Here is a 17,141-nt window from a genome sequence, read left to right as displayed (position 1 = left end):
TATCACTAGGGGAAAAACAGTGTATAATGTGTGATCGACCATGCAAATCATATCCGATGGTCACAATACTTTGCACACACCTCAAACTAGTTGAAACAGACTTGCATGCAAAGTGGAGCCCCCATCTGAGAAGTATTTGTTTGAATAACATACCTAGGACCATGTTTTTTTATGGTTGTGCGTGACACTAATGCAAAAACGGTGTTTTATGCTTGATCAACAATGCAAAGCATATCCGATGAGTACAATACTTTGCACACACCTTAAACTAGGTGGAATTGAATTACATGCAAAGTGGCATGCCCATCCCATAAGTACTTGATTGGATAACATACCTAGCAGCGTGTTTTTTCAGATGTGCATGACACCAAGGCAAAAATGGTATTTAATGCTCGATTGACCATGCAAAGCATATCCGATGGACACAATACTTTTCCTACCCCTCAACTAGGTAGTATTGACATGTTTTCAAACAGGCACACCCATCCGATAAGTACATGGTCAGATAACACACCTAAGGGCGTGTTTTTTTGCGGATGTGCATATCACTAGGGGAAAAATGGTGTACAATGCGTGATCGACCACAGAAAGCATATCCAATGGTTAAAATACTTTGCATGCACCTCAACCTAGTTGAAAGATACTTGTGTGCAAAGTGTATCCCCCATCCGATAAGTACTTGTTTGAATAACACATCTAGGATCGTGTTTTTTTATGGTTGTGCATTACACTATAGCAAAAATGGTGTTTTATGCTTCATCAACAATGCAAAGCATATCCGATAGGCATAATACTTTGCACACACTTGAAAATAGGTTTAATTGACTTACATGCAAAGTGGCATGCCCATCCCATAAGTACTTGATCGGATAACATACCTAGCAGCGTGTTTTTTTTACGGATGTGCATGACACCAAGGCAAAAATGGTAGTTAATGCTCAATCGACCATGCAAAGCATATCTGATGGGCACAATACTTTTCCTAAGCCTCAACCTAGGTGTTATTGACATGTTTTCAAATAGGCACACCCATCCGATAAGTACTTGGTCAAATAACACACATAAGGGCTTGTTTTTTTGTGGATGTGCATATCACTAGGGGAAAAATGGTGTACAATGCCTGATCGACCATGCAAAGCATATCCAATGGTTACAATACTTTGCATGCACCTCAACCTAGTTGAAAGATACTTCCGTGCAAGGAGCCCCCATCCGATAACTACTTCTTTGAATAACACACGTAGGACCGTGTTTTGTTATGATTGTGCATGACACTAAGGCAAAAACAGTGTTTTATGCTTGATGGAAAATGCAAAGCATATCCAATGGGCACAATACTTTGCACACACCTTCAACTAGGTGGAATTGTCTTACATGCAAAGCAGCGTGCCCATCCCATAAGTACTTGATCGGATAACATACCTAGCAGCTTGTTTTTTTATGGATGTGCATGAGACTAGAGCAAAAATAGTATTTAATGCTCAATCGACCATGCAAAGGATATCCGATGGGCACAATAATTTTCCTATGCCTCAACCTAGGTGGTATTGAAATGTTGTCAAAGAGGCACACCCATTCGATAAGTACTTGGTCAGATAATATACCTAAGGGCGTGTTCTTCTTCGGATGTGCATATCACTAGGGGAAAAATGGTGCATAATGCATGATCGACCATGCAAAGCATATCCAATGGTCACAATACTTTGCATGCACCTCAACCTAGTTGAAAGATACTTGTGTGCAAAGTGGATCCCCCATCTGATAAGTACTTGTTTGAATATCAAAGAGGCATACCCATCTGATAAGTACTTGGTCAGATAACATACGGCGTGTTTTTTTGCGGATGCGCATATCAATACGGGAAAAATAGTGGATAATGCCTGATCGACCATGAAAATCATATCCGATGGTCACAATACCTTGGACACACCTTAATATAGTTGAAATGGACTTGCGTGTAAAGTGGAGCACCCATCCCATAAGTACTTGATCGAATAACATACCTAGCAGCGTGTTTTTTTATGGATGTGCATGACACTAAGGCAAAAACGGTAATTTATGCTTGATCAACAATGGAAAGCATATCCGATGGGCACAATACTTTGCACACACCTTAAACTAGGTGTAATTAACTTACATGCAAAGTGGCGTGCCCATCCATAAGTACTTGATCACATAACATACCTACCAGCATGTTTTTTAACGGATGTGCATGACACGAGCAAAAATGGAATTTAATGCTCGATCGACATTGCAAAGGATATCCGATGGGCACAATACTTTTCCTATGACTCAGCCCAGGTGGTATTGACATGTTCTCAAAGAGGCACACCCATCAGATAAGTACTTGGTTGGATAACACACCTAAGGGCCTTTTTTTTAATGGATGTGCATATCACTAGGGAAAAAATGGTGTATAATGCATGATCGACCATGCAAAGCATATCCGATGGTCAGAATACCTTTCACACACCTCAAACTTGTTGAAAAGGACTTGCATGCAAAGTGGTGCACCCATCTAAGAAGTACTTGTTTGAATAACACACCTAGGACCGTGTTTTTTTATAATTGTGCATGACACTAAGGAAAAAACGGTGTTTTATGCTTGATTGACAATGCAAAGCATATCCGATGGGTACAATGCTTTGCACACACCTTAAACTAGGTGGAATTGACTTACATGCAAAGTGGCATGCCCCTCCCATAAGTACTTGATCGGATAAGATACCTAGCAGCGTGTTTTTTTACGGATGTGCATAACACCAAGGCAAAAATGGTATTTAATGCTCGATCAACCATGCAAAGCATATTTGATGGGCACAATAGGTTTCCTACACCTCAACCTAGGTGGCATTGACATGTTTTCAACCAGGCACACCCATTCGATAAGTACTTGGTCAGATAACACACCTAAGGGCGTGTTTTTTTGTGGATGTGCATATCACTAGGGAAAAAACGGTGTATAATGCATGACCGGCCATGCAAAGCATATCCGATGGTCACAATACTTTGCACAAACCTCAACCTAGTTAAAAATAACTTGCATGCAAAGTGGAGCCCCCATCTGAGAAGTACTTGTTTGAATAACACACCTAGGATGTGTGTTTTTATGGTTGTGCATGACACTAAAGCAAAAATGGTATTTTATGCTTGGTCGACAATGCAAAGCATATTCGATGGGCACAATACTTTGCACACACCTTCAACTAGGTATAATTGAATTACATGCAAAGTGACACACCCATCTAATAAGTACTTGATCGGATGACATACCTAGCAGCGTGTTTTTTTACGGATGTGCATGACACTAGAGCAAAAATAGTATTTAATGCTTGATCGACCATGCAAAGGATATCTGATGGGCACAATACTTTTCCTATGCCTCAACCTAGGTGGTATTGACATGTTCTCAAAGAGGCACAACCATCAGATAAGTACTTGGTTGGATAACACACCTAAGGGCCTGTTTTTTTACGGATGTGCATATCACAAGGGGAAAAACGGTGTATAATGCATGATCGACCATGCAAAGCATATCGTATGGTCACAATACTTTGCACGCACCTCAAATTTGTTGAAATAGACTTTCATGCAAAGTGGAGCCCCCATCTGAGAAGTACTTCTTTGAATAACTCACCTAGGACCGTGTTTTTTTATGGTTTTGCATGACACTAAGGCAAAAACGGAGTTTTATGCTTGATTGACAATTGAAACATATCCGACAGGAACCTTGCACACACCTTAAACTAGGTGAATTTGACTTACATGCAAAGTGGCACGCCCATCCCATAAGTACTTGATCAGATAACATACCTAGCAGCGTGTTTTTTTACAGATGTGCATGACACTAGAGCAAAAATAGTATTTAATGCTCGATCGACCATGCAAAGGATATTTGATGGGCACAATAATTTTCCTACGCCTCAACCTAGTTGGTATTGATTTGTTCTCAAAGAGGCACACCCATCGGATAAGTACTTAGTCAGATAACATACCTAAGGGTGTGTTTTTTTGCAGATGTGCATATCACTATGGGAAAAATGGTGGATAATGCGTGATCGACCATGCAAAGCATATCCGATGGTCACAATACTTTGCACGCACATCAACCTAGTTGAAATGGACTTGCATGCAAAGTGGAGCACCCATCCCATAAGTGCTTGATCGAATAACATACCTAGCAGCGTCTTTTTTTATGGATGTGCATGACACTAAGGCAAAAACGGTGTTTTATGCTTGATCGGCAATGCAAAGCATATCCAATGGAAAAAATACTTTGCACACACCTTCAACTAGGTTTATTTCACTTACATGCAAAGTGGAGCATCCATCCCATAAATACTTGATCAGATAGCATACCTAGCAATGTGTTTTTTTACGGATGTGCACGACACTAGAGAAAAATTGGTATTTAATGCTCAATCGACAATGCAAAGCATATCCGATGGGGACAATACTTTTCCTTTGCCTCAACCTAGGTGGTATCCACCTCTGACATCTCCACACCTCCCCTGAACCAATCTCCGACTGTCACAACCCCCTGAGCATGCCATCTGGCCAAGGGAGTCCTAAGTTCTGTACCAGGGGAAGATCCCTGATACCGAACCAGGGGGTTATGATATAGTGGTTGTCGGGCAGTTTCCTCTCTGGAGGAGGGAACTGCTCTGATGAGGTGTTGTCGAAAATGATCCCATACCTGAATAAGCCTTTTCACAAGTAGTGAGGAGGGCTGAGAATGCTGGTTCGTCAGGAACATCCAACTGACTCTACCTGCCCACTGACCTGCTACTCTTGGGGTGCACTGGTGAATCCCATGCAGTAGGAACTGCTTCCACGGCTGATCTCCTAGAGTCAAACCTCTAACAAGAAGTTTGACTAAAAGGGCTCTGCTCTGCATCTCAGGATCAAGAACCCCAAGTCCTCCCTGCGAGGAGGGTAAAGTGATAGTATCCCATGAAACCTTGGCCCTAGTGCATATTATAAAAGAGGCACACCCATCAGATAAGTACATGGTTAGATAACACACCTAAGGGCGTGTTTTTTTACGGATGTGCATATCACTAGGGAAAAACGGTATATAATGCATGATCGACCATGCAAAGCATATCTGATGGTCACAATACTTTGTACACACCTCAACCTAGTTGAAATGGACTTGCATGCAAAGTGGAGCCCCCATCTGAGAAGTACTTGTTTGAATAACGCACCTAGGACTGTGTTTTTTTATGGTTGTGCATGACACTAAGGCAAAAATGGTGTTTTATGCTTGATCGACAATGCAAAGCATATTGGATGGATACAATACTTTGCAAACAGCTTAAACTAAGTGGAATTGACTTACATGCAAAGTGGCATGCCCATCCCATAAGTACTTGATCGGATAACATAACTAGCAGCGTGTTTTTTCACGTATGTGCATGACACTAAGGCGAAAATGGTATTTAATGCTCGATCGACCATGCAAAGAATAGCCGATGGGCACAATACTTTTCCTATGCCTCAACCTCAATTGTATTGACTTTTTTCAAAGAGGCACACCCATCCAATAAGTACTTGGTCAAATAACACACCTAAGCACGTGTTTTTTTGTGGATGTGCATATCACTAAGGAAAAAACGGTGTATAATGCATGATCGGCCATGCAAAGCATATCCGATGGTCACAATACTTTGCACGAACCTCAACCTAGTTGGAACCTACTTGTGTGCAAAGTGGAGCACCCATCTGAGAATTACTTGTTTGAATAACACACCTAGGACATGTTTTATTATGGTTGTGCATGAGACTAAAGCAAAAACCATGTTTTATGCTTGATCGACAATGCAAAACATATCCGATGGGCACAATACTTTGCACACACCTTCAACTAGGTATAATTGACTTACATGCAAAGTGGCATGCCCATACCATAATTACTTGATCAGATGACATAGCTAGCAGCGTGTTTTTTTACGGATGTGCATGACACTAGAGCAACAATAGTATTTAATACTTTTCCTATGCCTCAACCTAGGTGTTATTGACATGTTCTCAAAGAGGCACACCCATCAGATAAGTACTTGGTCGGATAACACACCTAAGGGCCTGTTTTTTTACGGATGTGCATATCACTAGGGAAAAAATGGTGTATAATGCGTGATCGACCATGCAAAGCATATCCGATTGTCACAATAATTTGCATGCACCTCAACCTTGTTGAAACAAACTTGCATGCAAAGTGGAGCCCCCATCTGAGAAGTACTTGTTTAAATAACACACCTAGGACCATGTTTTTTTATGGTTGTGCATGACACTAAGGCAAAAACGGTGTTTTATGCTTGATCGACAATGCAAAGAATATCCGATGGGCACAATACTTTGCACACACCTTTAACTAGGTTAATTTGACTTAGATGCAAAGTGGTGCACCCATCCCATAAGTACTTGATCGGATAATATACCTAGCAGCGTGTTTTTTTACAGATGTGCATGACACTAGAGCAAAAATAGTATTTAATGCTCGATCGACCATGCAAACGATATCTGATGGGCACAATAATTTTTCTACACCTCAACCTAGGTGGTATTAAAATGTTCTCAAAGAGGCACACCCATTTGATAAGTACTTGGTTAGATAACATACCTAGGGGCATGTTTTTTTGCGGATGTGCATATCAATATGGGGAAAATGGGGGATAATGCGTGATCGACCATGCAAAGCATATCCAATGGTCACAATACTTTGCATGCACCTCAACCTGGTTGAAACAGACTTGCGTGCAAAGTGGAGCGCCCAACACATAAGTACTTGATCAAATAACATACCTAGCAGCGTGTTTTTTTACGAATGTGCATGACACTAAGGCAAAAACGGTGTTTTATTCTTGATCGGCAATGCAAAGCATATGAAATGGGCACAACACTTCGCACACACCTTCAACTAGGTGGATTTAACTTACATGCAAAGTGGCGCATCCATCCCATAAGTACTTGATCGGATAACATACCTAGCAGCGTGTTTTTTTACGGATGTGCATGACAGTAGAGCAAAAATGGTATTTAATGCTCGATCGACAATGCAAAGGATATCCAATGGGCACAATACTTTTCCTTTGCCTCAACTTAGGTGGTATTGACATGTTATCAAAGAGGCACACCCATCAGATAAGTACTTGGTTGAATAATACACCTAAGGGCGTGTTTTTTTACGGAAGTGCATATCACTAGGAAAAAACAGTGTATAATGTGTGATCAACCATGCAAAGCATATCTGATGGTCACAATACTTTGCACGCACCTCAACCTAGTTGAAAAGGACTTTCTTGCAAAGTGGAGACCCCATCTAAGAAGTACTTGTTTGAATAACACACCTAGGACCGTGCTTTTTAATGGTTGTGCATGACACTAAGGCAAAAACAGTGTTTAATGCTTCATCGACAATGCAAAGCATATCCGATGGGTACAATACTTTGCAAAAAACTTAAACTAGTTGGAATTGACTTACATGCAAAGTGGCATGCCCATCCCATAAGTACTCAATCGGATAACATAACTAGCAGCATGTTTTTTCAAGGATGTGCATGACACTAAGCGTATTTAATGCTTGATTGACCATGCAAAGCATATCTGATGGGCACAATACTTTTCCTACGCCTCAACCTCAGTGGTATTGACTTGTTTTCAAAGAGGCACACCCATCCGATAAGTACTTGGTCAGATAACACACCTCAGGGCGTGTTTTTTTACGGATGTACATTTCATCAAAGGGAAAATGGTGTATAATGTGTGATCGACCGTGCAAAGCATATATGACTTGTGTGCAAAGTGAATCCCCCATACGATAAGTACTTGTTTGAATAACACACTTAGGACCATGTTTTTTATTGTTGTGTTTGACACTGAGGCACAAATGGTGTTTAATGCATGATATACCATGCAAAGCATAGACGATGGGCACAATACTTTGCACGGATGTCAATGTAGGTGTTATTGAGTTGCATGAAAAGTGGCATGTCCATCTGATGAGTACTTGATCGGATAACTTCTCCCATTAATAAATTAAGTACTAATTAAAAATTATAATAAATGAGTAGATTATTAAAAAGAGACTAATATTTATGTAATTGTTGCTACTACAGCTTGCTTGCAAAGGACTCTCACAAAGGAGATGGCTATAGATTTTGTTCCAGGGATGGATGTGATTTTATGTAGGAAAAGAGAAGTAGTTGCATTTACTACAATCCATGATAGTGATCCTAATTTAATTTGCCACTTTCGAAGACTTGGCAAAGATAAGGTGGCAGTTATTGTATCAAAGATTCTTAGCGCACATGTTGAGCTAAAGTGTAAATGTGGAGATATGGAAACACTTGGAGATGTTATGCCCTACAATACATCCAACAAATCATTTATAGCATGGGAAAAAGATGAGACTTATGCAACATACATTATCAAGGATACAAAGTGCACCACCTTGGATTTTACTATAGGGAACATTTTACAAATGATATCATTTGCAAATAAGACTGTAGCAGAAGGTGAAGTATTAGGATTTGAACAAGTGGAGCAATGGTCATTTTGACAGATGAGGATTCTAAAAGTCACTGATGATGGTATGGTTGATAACATAACATCCTTATGTGACCCTACTATGAGGTAGGCAAGAATATGAGATGGAGCATGCAATTTTTAAACAAAGTAATACTGACCCTCTCCAACTTGTGGCCTTTTACAACCTCACACCAATTTGATAACGAATACTAATGTTCCTTCACAATCTAAAAGATTAAAAGATTTACATGATTAGAAAAGATTTCAATAAAAATTGCAGCTCTTTAAACAATATAATTTTAACCTACCCCATGCTTTCATGTTGTAAAAACTCCACCATCGCAACTTCGACCCTACGTACATCCAAAAAAACATTATTATGTGTACTCAAAGGTTCTTGGTCCTTGCTTTGCCCCTTTGGTAGTTGGTCCTCATTTGTTTTTGCTATGTTGGACATTTGTATTGTTTGTGCCTTCCAACGTCATGCTTTTTGAGATGTGTATCAATCCACTTAACAAATCTTGAATAGCAAAATTTGTTTCTTTCCTTGCTAACGTATACTGGTCTTGGCAATAGAGGATTCTTAATACCTTGACCTCGAAGTGCATTTCCAATGACATTAAACACAGCTAAGTACCCTTGCCAAAACTAATGCCAGCAGCATCACATGCATGGACAACTTCCGATGGATCTACAAGATTCTTTAAATCAGTTGTGCAACCTCTTGTAATATTGCATGTTGCAATGCATGCCAATGGGGGTCCCTAAGAATAGAAATTCTTAACTACACTCTTTACGGCACAAAGTTTGTCAAAGGAATTTCTTCCAATAACCTCCTCCATAAAATTTTTGTAGAAATCATGATAACATTAGAAAATAAATGACTCATTCGTAAGTAATGCTTCATAATTACAAAATAGTCCAGAAATACATACCTTGTAGCTTTCACCCTGTGCTTCCTTTCTCCACCACCATATGCCAAGCTCTCCAATGGTTGCACGGGCTTGATCCTGTGCTTGTAACCTAGAGGGGTTCTTTTTATCCTTTCTAAACTCCTAGTCAATGTAGCAAGCTCTTGTTGAATACACCAAGTCTTTTTCAACAGTTTGTTCTTCTCATCTATTAATCTTGTGACTGTCTCTTATGATCTCTCTTTTGCAATTTCTGAGTCAGCAAGTTTTTTTGTTCTCGCCTTAGTTGTTCTTGGAGCTTATGCACGGTATCTCTAAGTATCTTTCTCTCTCTTTCCATTCTCAACAAGTGAACCTTCACAAAGTGTGCTTCAGCATTGGAATGGCCGATGCGATTACAATATCAGGTAGTAAGCCTTGAAGACCATCTCCTACGTATTGAATCAAACTCATCACATTTTCAAATAAAGGTGGAGCACTTGTCAAAGGATCCACTGGATAGAGTCGACCAACACTCCATAAGTCGACATGCTTTGTTCCTTGTTGTCGTAATTGATCTAGTGTATCTTTGCCGAAAACCTTGTGGCCATAACATTGACTAGTCGTGGCATACTTTGGTGTAACTTTGACCTGCAAGGTGCTTTTTTGTGGCTTGTTGGTGTGATCTTCCAATGAAGCCATGAGAGGGATTTATAAAGAAGGCCTTAGATCAATTCAAAGAATAGAATAGAATCAATGGAAACATGGTTTGGAACAACAGAAAGATATAATAGTATCAATGGAAGCAAGTTTGGGACAAAATGATGAGAAGAAATTGGATTTGGGTGTTGCAAAGTGCTTACAATAGGAGTATGAATGTGGGATTGGAAGATGATTATGGTGAGAAGGAGTAGGATTTAGATGTTGAAAAGTGATTTGCATGCATAAGCATGGTTTGGGGCAAGGTTTTGAAGAGTTTTGGGCCATTTTGGGCACTTTTGAAAAATTTCAAATTTTTGGGCTAAGGTGTACCCGCGAGATACTTTTTGGGAATGTGGACCACTAAAGGTTGTAAAGAGAGTCAACTTTTTGGGAGTTGGGGGGGCCTCCAACTAGGAGAGGGAGGTGCACTTTTGGGGACCACCAAGGGCCTACTAGGGAGATGTACTTTTTGTCCCCATATGGGGTGATGGGACCCTTTTTAGGCCTTATTAGTTCTTAATCCATTTTGCTAATCCACTCCTTATGAGGCCCTTTTGGAGTCCAAAATTCCCCTAATGTTTGCTCCATGAAACAATAATTCTTGCAAGAGAATTCCTATTATTGTTCTGCAACTCAGTGATTCAAGTAGGCAATGCCATAACATTAATGAATACCTGGAGTGCCCACACGATCAGATTATTACGGGTTGTACTATTGCATGCCTACCCAATGCTCAATTTGCTTACCAATAGCACAACAAGTTTGCAGTTCAGGCCTTCATCAACCAGCTAGTATATGAAAAATTTGAGCACTACTCATATGGTTTGCCTGTTGATGAGTACTTTCCTTACAAAAAAATTTGCTTGTACATTTGCTATAATTATTTTCAACACTTCACCAAAGTTGATGGAGAAGATACAATTGACAGGAGGAGTGAGTGTTATGATAAAAAATTCCAATGTTAACACTTATTTCATTAATTTTGGACTCATATGTCTACTTTTGGACTATTCCTTAAAATCCTTCCCAAATGAAAAGTTTACTTTATGAAACTATCATTCGAGAATAAAAAGTTTACTTTCTGACACTATCATTTTCACATAAGACATTTCAAAATATCTCTCTACAATGTTGTACAAATAATGTAAAAACTACTATTAAATCCTAAATTTGTATTTCTTGTTTATAAGAATCATATTCTTAAAATAAAAAATCCGAGTTATTAGTTGAAATCCATGAAAAACCATGTTATTGAGGATTCACAGCATTTTAAAAATGTATACATAAGAGACCTGTAAGACTCCTTTTTCTTTCAATGCAGAAAACTATAACACTCTTGAATATTCAAGAAATTAAAAGGTTTATATAGACATGAGACATGATGGAAGCCTCTTTTGTACTCCAAAAAATAGCAATAGCTATGCTTGCAATTTTACATTATCATGTCATAAGTTTTACAACAAATATTGCTCTGGATGAGTCTTTGTACAAAGGATCTCCTATGGCCTTTTCAATAATTTAATTTTTCCTTTACAATGAGTTTAGTACAAATGGGCGATCCAAACATTTGCTTGTTTGAATGTCCTTTTCTATCATGATCACAGAAATGAGCGATCCAAACATTTGCTTGTTCAAAATGTCCTTTCTGTCGTCTCTTGTCACTTGGGTGCCATCTTCATTCACTCTCATCTGACAACCACCACCACCTTCACTCTTTCTCGATATTTGAATGGTGTTATCATGGGCATTCTTCATTTGCGCTATCTCCTTCTACTTCCTCCCGAGCGAGCATCTTTATGAACTCTGTAATGTGCGTAATAATTGGTTGCGGTAATTTTATTTTGTCTTCTACATCATACCCCATGTGCTTCTTTATTTTCTTTGACCTTGATTTCCAAGATACTATGACTGTCTCTGTGGAAAGTCTTGAAATTGCTTCATGGTTTGGGACCCATTCCTTTTTCAAACAACTACTATACAATGTACTGTTATCTTGGTTCTCCTTCCTGCCCCTTGGCTCATACCATACCACTGTAAATGTTGTAGCTCTCCCCCGGTCATCCATGCTCACGTCAACTACTTTCGCAACCCAAAACTTCACATTCTCATGTTCATCATCCAATGGTCGAACTGCAACAAAACAATGGACATCTATGTCTATTTGTGGCATAAAATATCTCTTCTTGGGTCCACAATATGGACGTGGGAGCAATGATTCAAACTCATTTTCAAAGAGACCACATGCTGGACGCAAGTCATTACCAACATTTGGCCAAAATAAAGGCCTTAATATCATCTTCTCGCATTTTTGCAAGGTCCTTTATCAATTGGTAGATCTTGCTAATTACAACAGTAGTGTGTTCCTTCCAAGAGGGCTTCCAATCAGGAAATCTCCGGAGCATTTCCTCTTTGTATGCAATAAAAGCTTTTAAGCCTTCTATTTCACCTTTGGATTTCTCGCTGAATTCTTTTATAGGAGCCCATGTTGGATGCATTTCTTTGCTCGGGATCGAAGTTAAGAGAGAGTAAGGTTCTTCAGGTTCCCATTTTGTATCAAGAGAATAGTGTTGCCATTGCATCACTGGTTTTTCATCCTTTAAGAAAAATCGTAAATAGTGTGGAGCGCTATGACCTATCAGGGCATCACCACCTTTTTGTATGAAAGGTAGAATAAAGCTCTTCCAATCATACATCCTCTCAACCATTGAACATATTGTTCCTTCCTTACGGCCACCAACTTGCCTCCCAAATTTTCTTATCAAGTCATCCATTTTCTCCATGTCCTTGTGTTTTAGTTCTCTCGAAACTGTGCTAAATACCTGATCGATATCCTCATGTGTGTGCCCAACCAACAAAAACCCAACTTCAATCTCATTGAAGATTCTATGAGCGATTAGCATTGAGCAAAATGCAAAGAAGAGTACATTCTTATTCTCTCATCCGTAATTGTCTGCTTGTACTCTCAAAGTTGCTGGTAGGCGACCTTTTTCTGCATATACACTGTGAATTGCCTTCATAATGGATGTTACAACTTAATTGCTATCATGTAGATGCAAGGAATCAATCCATATGTCTACAAAAAACTTAAATCCGTGCACTAACACTCCACATAGATGTGTCTTTAAAAAGTATTTGCCTTGTAGCTTAGGCGGAGTGTTAACGAATCGAGGTAATGTTGTTGTATTTTGATCCATACCATCTACAATAATGCACATGTACTCATTTGGGTGAGAAATAGCTTGCTCCTTCCAAAATGCATATTTTATTCTAGAATGTCGAACAAGTCCATGATGAAATTCTCTCTTTTTTTTGTAAGCTTCTTTTTGTTCTGGAGATGTTGCACTCTCAAGTGCTCACTTTAGATCATCACAGTCGTTGCACTTTGACATTTTTTGCCTCTTTGGGATTTTAACATGTCCAAAGCTTTTTTTCCAAAGAGTATACAAAGTATGAAAAGATGCCGGTGCATGCCCTCTTTGCCTCTGTGTTTCTCCAATAGAGTTAAATACTTCTTTTTTTGTCAAACCTATCAAAAGATGCATTTCTGATAGGTGGGGTTGCAGTAAAGAATTTTCATAAATGTAATCTTTCAAAATTGTTGTTGCCGCAACAGTTGAGGCTCTTGTTTTGGGCCTTCCTATGTTTCCATGAATGTTAAATTTAACTCCATACTTTGATTTATTAGCCAAATTCCAATATGTGCCATGTGATAATCCTGTAATAATGCGATATGCAAACTTTTTTCATTTATAAGAGGCCTTATTTGATGTCTTGAACTTCGCCTTCTCTTATCATTTACAAGAAAGCAAGACAATCTCGTGAGTAGGTATTTATTTCTTCTGCTTCCTTTCCTTTGCCATACATGTTCTCTACAAACCTTGATGTCATGTAAGTTAATGGATCACATACATGTACGCTTACAGCATGTAGATCGCATTGCTTTTAGCATAACATCTTCATTCATTACTCTTATTCTCTTTGGTTGCTTTTCTAGATCTACTTGGACTTGTTGTCTTGTCATGCATCTGTATGTCCGTTTTGGGACCTTCTGTACATTCTTATTTGGATTTGTGTAGTTCTCCTTGTAAGATTTATTTGTCATGTTGTTTTCATGAGATGTTGCATCCTTGATCTTATCACTCTGACAGTCAAATACTGAATATTCCTTTGTTGATGTCATCCTTGCTTTTGATACATTCGTCAAACCATTTGTAACATTTACAAGTTCACAATCAAAGTCAAACACCAAATAGTCCTTTGTTGATCTCATCCCTACTTTTGATACAATCGTAGAACCACTTGTCACAATGGCATTAGAGTGTCCCGAATGATCTTCAAACTCATCTATTCCTGAGAGAACATCACTCGTTGATGTAATTTCTGGATTTCATAACTCCATAGTCAGTGGTGATAGAATGTCCAGAATGATCTTAAAACTCATCTATTCCTAAGAGAACATCGCTCATTAATGCACTTTCTATGGATTTCATAACTCCATAGTCTTGAAACTCCTCTACTCCAGAGAGAACATCACTCATTATACTATCGTGCATGATTTCCATAATTCCATAGTTACTTGGTTTGACTCCAAGAACTTTATCAGTATCCATGAAGCCATCCATGCTTGAAAATATAACACTTTTGACATCTTTGCCCAAGTTCTCAATGTGCATGAACTCATCCACCCTAGATAAGGCATCACTTGTGAAATATTTTTCTTTCTCGATACCAATGAGCTAATTGACTTCTGATAAGACGTTAGTGCTATAGTTGAGTGCATTGGAATCATCCATATCTGAAGGAATAGAGCTTGGTACATTGGCATATTCTTTCAATTCTTTGATGTTGTAGTATACATTATGTTTATCATTAAAAACCACATGCCGAGCCTTTCGGATCTTTAAAAATTGCATGCTCCATCTCAAATCCTTACCTACCTCATAGTAGGGACCATCCAATGACATTGAGTTATCATCCATACCATCATCAATAACTTTTTGAATTCTCATATGTGCAAATGTCCGGTGTTCCACTTGTTCAAATCCCAAGACTTGACCTTCTGCTACATTCTTATTTGCAAATGATAACATTTGTAAAATATCTCCCACTCTAAAATCCAAAGATATGCACTTTGTATTCCTGATGACATGTGTTGGATAAGTCTCATCTCTGTCCCATGCAATAAATGCTTTGTTGGAAGTATTATAGGGCATAACATCTCTAAGGATTTCCATATCCCCACACTTATGCTTTAGCTCAACATGTGCACTAAGAATCCTTGATATGATAACTGCCACCTTATCTTCGCCAAATCTTCTAAAGTGACAAATAGAATTTGGATCACTTTCATGGATTGTAGCAAATGCAACTACTTCTCTTTTGCAACATAAAATCACCTACATCCCCGAAATAAATTTTGTAGCCATCTCCTTTGTGAATCTCCTTTGCAAACAAGCTGTAACAACCATTATAAAGAACATTAGTCTCTTCTCAATAATCTACCTTATTAATGATTTAAAAATCTAGATCTCGTTTGAAAATTTAATCAGACCCTAACCAATAACAACCGTAAACCAATAACAACCCCAAACCCAAAACCCAAAACCCTAAACCAAAACAACCCTAAACCCTAAAACCTCAACCCTCAACCCTAACCAATAACAACCCTAAACCCTAACTCCCAAATCCTAAACCCTAAACCATCAACCCTTAACCCTAACCACCAAACCTTAAACCCTAAACCCTAACCGCCAAACCCTAAACTCTAACTCCCAAACCCTAAACCCTAAACCCTAACTCCTAAACCCTAAACCCTAAACCCTAAACCCTAACCCCTAAACCCTAAACCCTAACTCCCAAACCCTAAACCCTAAACCCTAAACCCTAAACTCTAACCCCCCAAACCCTAAACCCTAATTCCTAAACCCTAAACCCTAACCCCCAAACCCTAAACCCTAAACCTTAAACCCTAACTTCCAAACCCTAAACCCTAACCCCCAAACCCTAAACCCTAAACCCTAACCCCTAAACCCTAAACTCTAAACCCTAAATCCTAAACCCTAGCCCCCAAACCCTAAACCCTAAACCCTACCCCCTAAACCCAAACCACCAAACTCTAAACCCTAACCCCCAAACCCTAAACCCTAAACCCTAACCCTCAAACCTTGAACCCTAAACCCTAACTCCCAAACCTTAAACCCTGAACCCTAAACCCTACCCCCAAACCCTAAATCCAAACCACCAAACCCTAAACCCTAACTCACAAACCTTAAACCCTAACCCTAACTCACAAACCCTAATTCCTAACTCACAAACCCTAAACCCTAAACCCTAACTCACCAAACCCCAAACCCTAAACCCAAACCACGAAATCCTAAACCTTAAATCCTATGAGTGTTTTTAGTAATATCATTTATTTAAGTAATAGTTTTAATTAGAATTCATAAGTAATAGTGGAATTGATAGTTGGGAGGGTGGTAGTGGGAGAAAGGGAGAGTGGGAAAGTGGAGAAAGGGAGTGTGGGAGGGTGGTAGTGGGAGAGAGGGAGAGGGGGAGAGGGGGTGGGAATGGGGGCGGTGGGGGTGGGGGTGGGAGGATGGGAGTGGGAGTGGGAGAGGGAGTGGGAATGGGGGAGGTGGGGGTGGGGGTGGGAGAATGGGAGTGGGAGTGGGAGAGGGAGTGGGAATGGGGGAGGTGTTGAGATATCAAGCTCTACCCCCGATATATCTCCTGGATGACTATCATTTATGTCACCGCCTATGTTAGGTGTACTCGTGGTGTAGTTAGACTACCACGTATGTTTTTGGTTTGGGTTCACATATGAACCACGTATTCTAGGGTTTGACATATAGGGTATTTCCCTCTTCTATTGTATTGTTGTTGTGTGCAAAAGTGAAGAAAGGCTTCACCCTCCAACCTTGTGTCCTCTCTTTTTTGTGTGTTGTGAAGAAAGCTGAACTTGAGTCTCCTATCTCTCTCCCTTATTCTTTACATGGTATCAGAGCCTTGTTCGTGGTAAGG

The sequence above is a fragment of the Dipteris shenzhenensis genome, chromosome 26 (assembly GCF_047967505.1).
Source record: "Dipteris shenzhenensis isolate YYH24624 ecotype China chromosome 26, Dip_SZ_1.0, whole genome shotgun sequence".
In the NCBI taxonomy this organism is placed as follows: domain Eukaryota; kingdom Viridiplantae; phylum Streptophyta; class Polypodiopsida; order Gleicheniales; family Dipteridaceae; genus Dipteris; species Dipteris shenzhenensis.
This window is presented reverse-complemented; position numbering follows the sequence as displayed.